The sequence below is a fragment of the Sminthopsis crassicaudata genome, chromosome 2 (assembly GCF_048593235.1).
Source record: "Sminthopsis crassicaudata isolate SCR6 chromosome 2, ASM4859323v1, whole genome shotgun sequence".
NCBI classification, from domain to species: domain Eukaryota; kingdom Metazoa; phylum Chordata; class Mammalia; order Dasyuromorphia; family Dasyuridae; genus Sminthopsis; species Sminthopsis crassicaudata.
Genome location: NC_133618.1, coordinates 451,879,864 through 451,889,149, shown reverse-complemented (window position 1 = coordinate 451,889,149; position 9,286 = coordinate 451,879,864).

Sequence of the window (9,286 nt, the reverse complement as noted above, 5' to 3'; positions counted from 1 at the left end):
AGAGCCAAGAGCTACAATCCAGGTCTCCTAACTCCTGTCCCTACTTTATTCCACAGGGATGGCTCCCTCCACTCACTTTGTACACATCTTACCTGATGCAGTAGAAAGAAATAATAGATTCAAATACCATCTTAATTCCATGCAATTAAGTTCTTTAAGTTGCTTTAGTTTCCCATCCTCAAAAATGAAAGTGTTGACTAAGTGACTTTTAAAGTTTGTCTCTAACTTTAACATTCATGAAATCCTCTAATAACATCCATAAATGCTATCTATTTTCCTTCTCCTGAACTAAATTTGCATTAATTTATCAGAATTTTTTTTTCCAATAAATTAATCAAGTTAAAAAACCATGGGCAGGTAATTGTGCTAGGCAGTTGCTGGGAGTGAAATATAAAAAAATAATTCCAGCCTCTGCCTTCAGAAAGTAATAAACTCAAATAGAAAGGACAAATTCTCAAATAACTATGCTACAAGAGAGGGAGAATAGTGTTTGAAAAATTTGGGTCAACATATTTCTGATGCATGACTAACCTCCAAGGTCAGGTATTAATATATCCATGTCATCTAGTCAATCTTTAGCAGCTTTTGTGATTAAAAGTACAACCTCCTCATTGTGGCATTTACAGCCTTGTACCCACTAGTTTCTTCATCTTCTATTTTTCCAAATTTATTTCACATCCTTTTCAGGGAAATCCTTTTCAGAGAAACCAGACAACTTTATACCCCAAACCTGACATTCCATTTCCTATTTCTTTGACTTTCTCCTCCTCCTATCCCTGCTTCTTTAACATCTTAGTTTATCTTCGAGGCTCAGCTAAGCTGCCAGCTCTTACAGCTGCCTTTATTGCTCCCCCCAGAGCTCTCTATTCTCAAATATGCATTTACTCCATTTTCTATTTCCATGTGGTAGCCCACTCCTTCGCCTACCATGCAAGCTCTTTGAAAGTAGAGACTGGTTTTCATATATATGCCTTATGCATATCTGGCAATTAAAAAATGTTTGGAGAATTGAAGCAAGATTGCTAGTGGAGTGTTCAAGGGCTTGGCTTGTGTCCATGGCCTAATCAGTATTTGGTTAAAGGCATAGACGACTTGGGAGGGATAGTTAATACATTAAGTCAGGATCCAAAAGTATCTCAACAGTCTGGAATGAGAAGTTTAATCTACTTAGATGAAACATAATCAGGACAAATAAAATCAGTGTGACATAGTAGATAGAATGCTAGATTTGGAATTGAGAGACTTGAGTTTGCATTCAACAGTAGAGGCAAATGAGTTAATCTTTATATAGTCTTGCTTTTCCTCATCTGCAAAATGGGGATAATAATACCTATGGTACTTGCCTCACAGGACTTTAATGAAACCATGTATGCAGAGTGTCCCAAAATTCTTTGTGTAGCTTTAATGGTATAAAATTGAACTAAGACTTTTGTAATACTTTGTATAAATTTTTAAGTGGTATATACATTTTACTATCATTACAATTATCATCCTCACCCTTATTCCCTCCCCCCTCACACCATAAAGTCTTATTCCCTGCATGAGTCAGCATCCAGAAAAGGAAGAAGTCCCTGCAAAAGCTGGGAGACCAGAGTCCACAACAAGGGAGCTGAGGGCCCACTCCACTGTCATCTGCCCTATCACCAGGCTTCATCTGGAGCCTGTGAGCACCACAATTTAGGAAGGACACTGGGCAGCATAAGTATGTGCAGAAGAAGACAAGCAGGAGAATGAGAGACCTGGAGGCCAGGTAAAAGGAGAGTCTGTTGAAAATGTTGTTGAAGACAATTTTCAGATGAAGAAATTAAAACCATTTCTTATCATATAGAAAGGTGCTCTAAATCACTATTGATCAGAGAAATGCAAATTAAGACAATTCTGAGGTACCATTACATGCCTCTCAGATTGGCTAATATGACGAAAAAATAATGACAAATCTTGGAGGGGATGTGGGAAAACTGGGACTCTGATACATGATGCATGATACATGATGGAACTGTGAATGGATCCAACCATTATGGAGAGCAATTTGGAACTATGATCAAAAAGTTATCAAATTATACTTATGCTTTGATCTAGCAGTGTTTCTACTGGAGATCTTAAAGGAGGGAAAGGGACTCACATGTGCAAAAATGTTTGTGGCAATCCTTTCATAGTGGCAAAAATCTGGAAACTGAGTGGTTGCCCATCAGTTGGAGGATGGCTGAATAAATTATGGTATATGAAGGTTATGGAATATTATTGTTCTATAAAAAACGATCAGCAGCATGATTTTAGAGAGGCTTGGAGAGACTTCCATGAACTGATGCTAAGTGAAATGAGCAGAATGAGATCATTGTACACAGCAACAGAAATATTATACAATGATTAATTCTGATCAATGTGAGTCTTTCCAACAATGAGATGATTGAGGTCCGTTTCAATAATCTTGTGATGAAGAACACCATATACACCCAGAGAGAGGACTGTGGGAACTGAGTGTGGATCACAACATAACATTTTCAATCTTTTTCTTGTTGTTTGCTTGCATTTTGTTTTCTTACTCATTTTCTTTCCTTTTTTGATCTGATTTTTCTTGTTCAGCAAGAGAATTGTATAAATGTGTTTACATATATTTTAACATGTATAACATATATTGAATTATTTGCCATCTGGGGAGGGGTGGGGGAAGGAGGAGAAAATTTGGAACACAAGGGTCAATATTGAAAAATTATCTGTGCATATATTTTGAAAATAAAAAACTTTAATTAAAAAAAGATGTTGATATTTAGCCTGGAGAAGGATAGGCTTAGTGAGGAACATGATAGTTATAGAAGAGCATGGTGTAGTAGATAGATTCAGATCAAGAAGGGACTGGGCAGTTCCAATGAGCTAGTGATGACAAGAGCCAGCTACACCCAGAAAGAGGACTGCGGGGACTGAGGATGGATCACAACACAGCATTTTCACTCTTTTTGTAGTTGTTTGCTTGCACTTTATTTTCTTTCTCATTTTTTTCCTTTTTGATCTGATTTTTCTTGTGCAGCATGATAATTGTATAAATATGTATGCCTATATTAGATTTGCATATATATATATATATTTATCTTGTTTAACATATATTGTATTACTTGTCATCTAGGGGAGGGAGTAGGGGGAAGGGGGGAATTGGAACACAAGGATCAATGGTGAAAAATTATCCTTGCATATGTTTTTAAAATAAAAAGCTTCAATTAAAAAAAAGAAGGGGCTGGGCCCAGAGTCAGAAAGTCCAGTGTTCAAATTCCATCTCAGATACCTAATAGGAGTCACATACAATACTTCCCCTCTAATCTCAGCCCTAAACTTCTTTCACCTGTTTCTTCTTCTTCCTTTTTTTTTTCCCCTGAGGCAATTGGGGTTAAGTGACTTTCCCAGAGTCACACATCTAGGAAGTGTTAAGTGTCTAAGGCCAGATTTGAAACCAGGTCCTCCTGACTTCAGGGCTGGTACTCTATCCACTGTACCACCTAGCTGCCCCTCCCTGTTTCTTCTTTTATAAAACAAGGGAATGAGGTTAGATAGATGGTCACTAAGGCTCCATTCAGTTCTAAATCTATGACCTAATAAAATAGAATCAGAGAATCTCAAAATTAGAAGTGACTTCAGAGTCTAGGCAATTAACTGCCTGGTGATGTGGATAGAGTACTGGGCTGGAATCAGGAAGTCCTGAATTCAAATCCAGCCTCAGACACTTACTGTGTGATTCTAGGCAAGTCAATCAACTTCGTTTCCTCAACCGAAAATGGAAATGATAATAGCATCTACATTTCAGGGTGATGTGATGATCAAATGAGATAGTTATAAAGTGCTTAGCACAGTGCCTGGCACATAGTAGGTGCTCTCTATCTCCCTTTACTCCCTCTCCACTTCTGGATCGCTCTATTCCAAAGTTTTTCTGAACAAGTTTAAATCGGTTCCTCTGTAACTTCTACCCTCTGCTTCTGGTTCTAGGGCTGCACAGGGCAAGGTTAATTCCTCTTCCACATTTCATCCCTTCAAATACTTGATCACAGCTATAATGTTCCCATGGCTCTTTTATTGTATAGGCTGCATATCCTAGCCATTCAACTGATCTTTGTGTGGAATGACTTCTAAGCTTACAACCATCCGAGGCACTTTGCTTTGAGTGCTTTCTAACTTAGGAATGTTTGTCCTGAAATGTGCTACCCAGAACTGAACACAAGAATCCAGAAGTGGTTAGGTCAGAGTAGTTCTCTCCCCTCTTTAGAACTGAATACCATGCTTCTCTTAATGTCCTTTAAGAACTTATTGGCTTTTAAAATAACGATGAATGATGATTATGATGATGATAGCTAGCATTTTTATAATGCCCACTATGTGCCAGGCACTGTGCTAGTTGTATAGTGTTCTGTTATATCTAATTCTTTGTGACCTCATTTTGGTCCTTCTTGGTAAAAATCCTGGAATATACTTCTCCAGTTTATTTTATAGGCAAGAAAACTAAAACAAACAGGATTAAGTGACTTGTCCACGGTCACATATAATAAGTGTCTGAGGCTGGATTTGAACCCAAGAATGGATTTGAACCCAAGAATGGATTTGAACCCAAGAAGAGGTCTTTGTGATTCCAGGCCCAGTACTCTTTCCATTGTATTACCTGCTTCCTTTTTTGTATTCCATCCTGTTATCTGACATCAATTTGCAGTACACTAAATCATAAATTTTTTTTTTTTTTTAGATGAACTGCTGTCTCTACATGTCTCCTTCCATCTTGGATTTCTGCATTTGGATATTCTTAGCTCAAATGTAAGATTTCGTGTTTATTTGTATTAAAGTTTACATTATTACAATACTTATTAGCACATCAAGCTCTTTTTGCATCATGATTCTATCATCCAATATATTAGAAATGCTTCCCAGCTTTTTGTTACCTACAAACTAGCTATTTGCCATCTAGGCAAACCAGGACATTGGCAAAAATAATACACAACCAGAGCCAACCCCAAACCACTGGGTACTCCAATGGAGATCTTCCAAGTTGACCTTAAATCATTAATAATCTATGACCAGAATCTATTTTTGGGGAAGCCTTGCTGGCTCTTGATGATCACTGCTTGCTTTTTCCAGAAAACCAGTATCGTTGTAGAATTTGTCTAGTTCCCTGGACTATAGTTTTCAGGCTTTACTTTCTTCCTTTTTAAACAAAGATAAGGAAAATATTTCATGCCCTTCTTCAGTCCTGCAGCACCTCTCCTATTTTCTGCAGTCTTTAAGATGCCATAAATAGTAGCTGTTTTTTTCAGGACCCTTACACATAAGCTTGCTCTGCTTAGTTTTAATGACCAGAAGTAGGAGCAAAGGGGAAAATTTCTGGATTCAGGTAAGAAAAAAACTGCCTAATAATTTGAATTGTCCAAACAGGTATCCAATTCCAAAGATGGAACTCGCTACTTCAGGAAAGAATGAGTCCCCCATCATTAGAAAGATTTGGGGTAAATCAATGATCCTTTGTCTATAGTATAAAGAGAATCAAATATTATAATCTATATAAAGTACTTTGTAAACTATTCACATGTACTTTTGATATTATTGCTGCCTTAATGAATCTGTTATCTCAACAATCTGTTATCTTCAGTGGTGTAGATTGCAAACTTTATCCTCACAAAATATTCATCTGTTGTGCTAAAGACACTTCACTTAATTAAATCACTTGACAATTAGTAGATACTAATGGAACCCAAAAGTTGTTTACTGATGATTTCTTGTTGCATTTTTAGATCATATTACAGTTTGGTCCAGATTAGTGTAAATAATGAATCCTCTAAAGTAATCACATATATGCACATTTGTGGGTTTTTGTAAACTATAGATATTAATTCCATTTCATTAGAATGTGTTGCTAATTAGAATAATGTAACCACTTCATGGGATTCATTCTTTGTACTAATTGGGATCTACCTGTCTTATGTAAAGTTATCTCTGTTGACTCTTTCAAGGATTCTTACAGGGTTTTTGATATATGGAAACACTTTGTTGGAAGAAAGCCTTTAAGGTAGCAACTTGGTCTCCCAGATCAAATGTGTTATAATAGTTAACAAAAAGAATAAGCACAATGGGGTTCAGTTAACAGTATGACTGTAAAGATGTGATCAACAGTAGAATAACATTTATGAAAATCTGCTCATTCCCTTCTTATAACTTCATCAATGATATCTTTGATACACATATTTGCATCAGTATTTAGTAAGGAAAAAAACTTAGCAGAGATGAAAAAGTAGGCATTTGAATAGTTACTAATATTTTCTTGATTGCTTTTGTTGATAGTAATATTTTTCCAAAGATTTTTTTCCCCAAGCATTTTAATACTTTTCTCTCTTTCAAATTCATAAGACTTGATCCCTTAATGGCCTCAGAATTTTTGCCTATAAAATGGACTTTTATGTATGCATAGTCCGAGCCAGCTAATTGGAATTCCCACCTTAATTTTGCCTTTTCTATGACTTCTATGCACATTGAGATTTGTGACATCATAATTCAATATGGAGACTCCACTGTAACTATAAATATCATGGCAGATCTTTTTCCTTTGTTCTCGTTCCAGTTTCAGTCTTGCAACTTAATTGTAAATCAGAATACAGTTACAATACAGTTACAACTCAGAGTAACTCAAGTTACTCTGTCTTAATTGGGTTTCTTGCTAAGCTTTTTGTAAACAATATTTTTTCCCTCCTATGAAGCTTTTTATTCTTTTATAAGAGAATGTAGCTCGTGATCCTCCAACATCCTCTGATATAAGATTTTACAAATAATCTGTTACATCATTAAACTCTTGTTATCACTGGCTGCCATGCCTTCCCAGTGGGTAAGAAAATCGAGGATCTGTTAGTTGAAACAGTATCCAGATTGTTTTCACTTGGAGACTGGTTTATATTGTTGAAACTTCTTAAAGAATGGTTAGTCAGTAATGACAGCTTTTCTTTTTCTTTCATTATCTGTTCCCTCTCCTTATTTGGGGGCATCAATAGCTTGTTTAAATGGGATAGTTTGGAACTTTAAAAATTGTTCACCATGCTTTCTCATTTTTTTAAACTTAGTTTTTATTTTGATTGGTATCCTAACAAGTACCCAGGTAGGTGATTCAGAAATTGGTAAGAAATTGATAAATTCCCTAACTTTAAATTTTACTGTTTTTTTGGTAAATAATTTGAAATTCACCATGAAAAAAGTGTCCTCTCCTCCTGAGAAAGTACTCATGATATATAAGATTTTGAGTTCTTTCATTTTTACTCCTGAGGCATACCATCAACATATTTTTCACTATATTTCTCATGTCTGCCTTTGCCCTGAAGTCGCCTCACATTGAAGTATATTTTGATATATAAACCTATATCAAATAAACAATTTGATATTGATTTTGATAATTCCCCCTCTTAATGAGGGAAAAGGGAGAAAAGGAGAATATTTGGAATTCAAAAAATTTTAAATCAAATGTTAAAAATTATTTTACATGTAATTGAAAAAATATTAATTTTAAAAAGTTATGTTGAATTAATCCAGAGGTTTTTACTCAAATCTTTATAGAATTTTTCTACCTTATCTTCTGTGGTAGATGTTGGCTCATAAACCAGAAGATACTATGGTACAATAGATAATGCCTATTTATTGTTGGAGTTAAAGTTCTGATTCTGAGATATACTAAGTAATCATGGACAAGTCACGTAACTCTGGGGAATTCCAGGCAACTGTTATAGATTGCAATACAGTTGCTGATTTGCATTGGGAATATCCCTCATGTGGTATTCTCTACTATAAATCACAAATTTGTACAAAAATTATCCCCCAATCTACCTTTAATTACCTTCTCGATTCTGTTTCTAATTTTTTTCTGAACTTCAAAACCATGTTCCATCTATGGCTGACTCATACAAGAAATTCCCTCAATGCCTGGATTTCCTTTTCCTTGTGGCCTCTACATCCCCATATATCCCAAAGCCTGGCTCCTTTCTCCCAAAGATGAATTCTTCCTAAAGCCTCCATTTACATAATTCATCCCCAACCAGCCAGCTTTCATACACTCCTGGGCCTTGTTATTGATTTTCTGAATTTAACTCCCCCCCCCCAAAAAAAAACCCACACTCCCTATATTGGGTTCTTTAGTTTCCAGCCCTTCCTTCTTTCCCACCCTCCACCCCAGCCCACCCCCTTTTTTAGTCCCCTTTTGGGAATTATCTTGACCTATTAGAACATAAGCTTTTGGAAGGCAGGGATTGCCATTCTGCTTGTTATTTATATCTCTATAGTACATTGCCCAGTACATTGGAAGTGCTAAACAAATGCTTTTCTTCCTTTCTTTCTTCTATTATTTGACTCAAAGGAAACAATGTACATAAACCACTTTATAAACTTTAGTGTTACATGACTGTCAACTATTACTTTAAACTGTAGTTATCCTCATGGTAGATAAGGATACTTCCTCCACTTTCTTTTTCCTCAACCTATTCCTTTTTCCAACTTCACTGTTCCTTTTGAGATCACCACCATCCTTCCATTCCCACAGGCTTGGTTTATCCTTGGCTCACACTCATCCTATTATCAAATCTGTTGCCAAATCTTGTGATTTTTTTTATCTCCACAATATCTCTTGTGCACATCCTCTTCTCTCCACTCACATGGCCACTAGTTTTGCAAAGATCCTTGTCAAGTTTTGTTCAGACAGTTGCAATAATCTTCTAATTAGGTGGTCTCTCTGCCCACTATTCCAACCCATTCAGTAGTCCAAAGCTCCCCAAGCATCAGCTGCTACCACTGAGTCTCCCGCACTGAACTGCTGTTAATCCTTGGGAAAGAGTCTGTAGCCAGGACCATACTAGATTTTATAGTAGTATGCAGCAGATCTTGTACTTCAGTGGCGTACTATTCAAGAATTCCAGGTTACCTCTGATGTAGTTTAGATAAAGTTTAAGCGAGATACCTTCTGGCTTCCTTTCCAACTATAAATTCCTATGAGATAAATGCAATGGAGAAATCCAGGCAAAGTGCTGTAAGAAGTTTAAGAGGGAGAGATCCCTTCCATCTGGAGCAGAGGGAGAGGAGTACCAGGCACACGAGCTAGTTTCAAAGAGAGGGATTCCAACAGATGGAGGTGGAAGAGTTGGTATGGAGGAGAAAGCATTCTAGGATAGGAAATGGGAGAGAATGGCATAGGACAGCAGTCTAATTTGGCTAAAATATGGGGTAGATGAGGCTAGAAGAGTGATTTGGAACCAGATTGTGGATCATTTTATACATTACTAGGTAAGAGGCC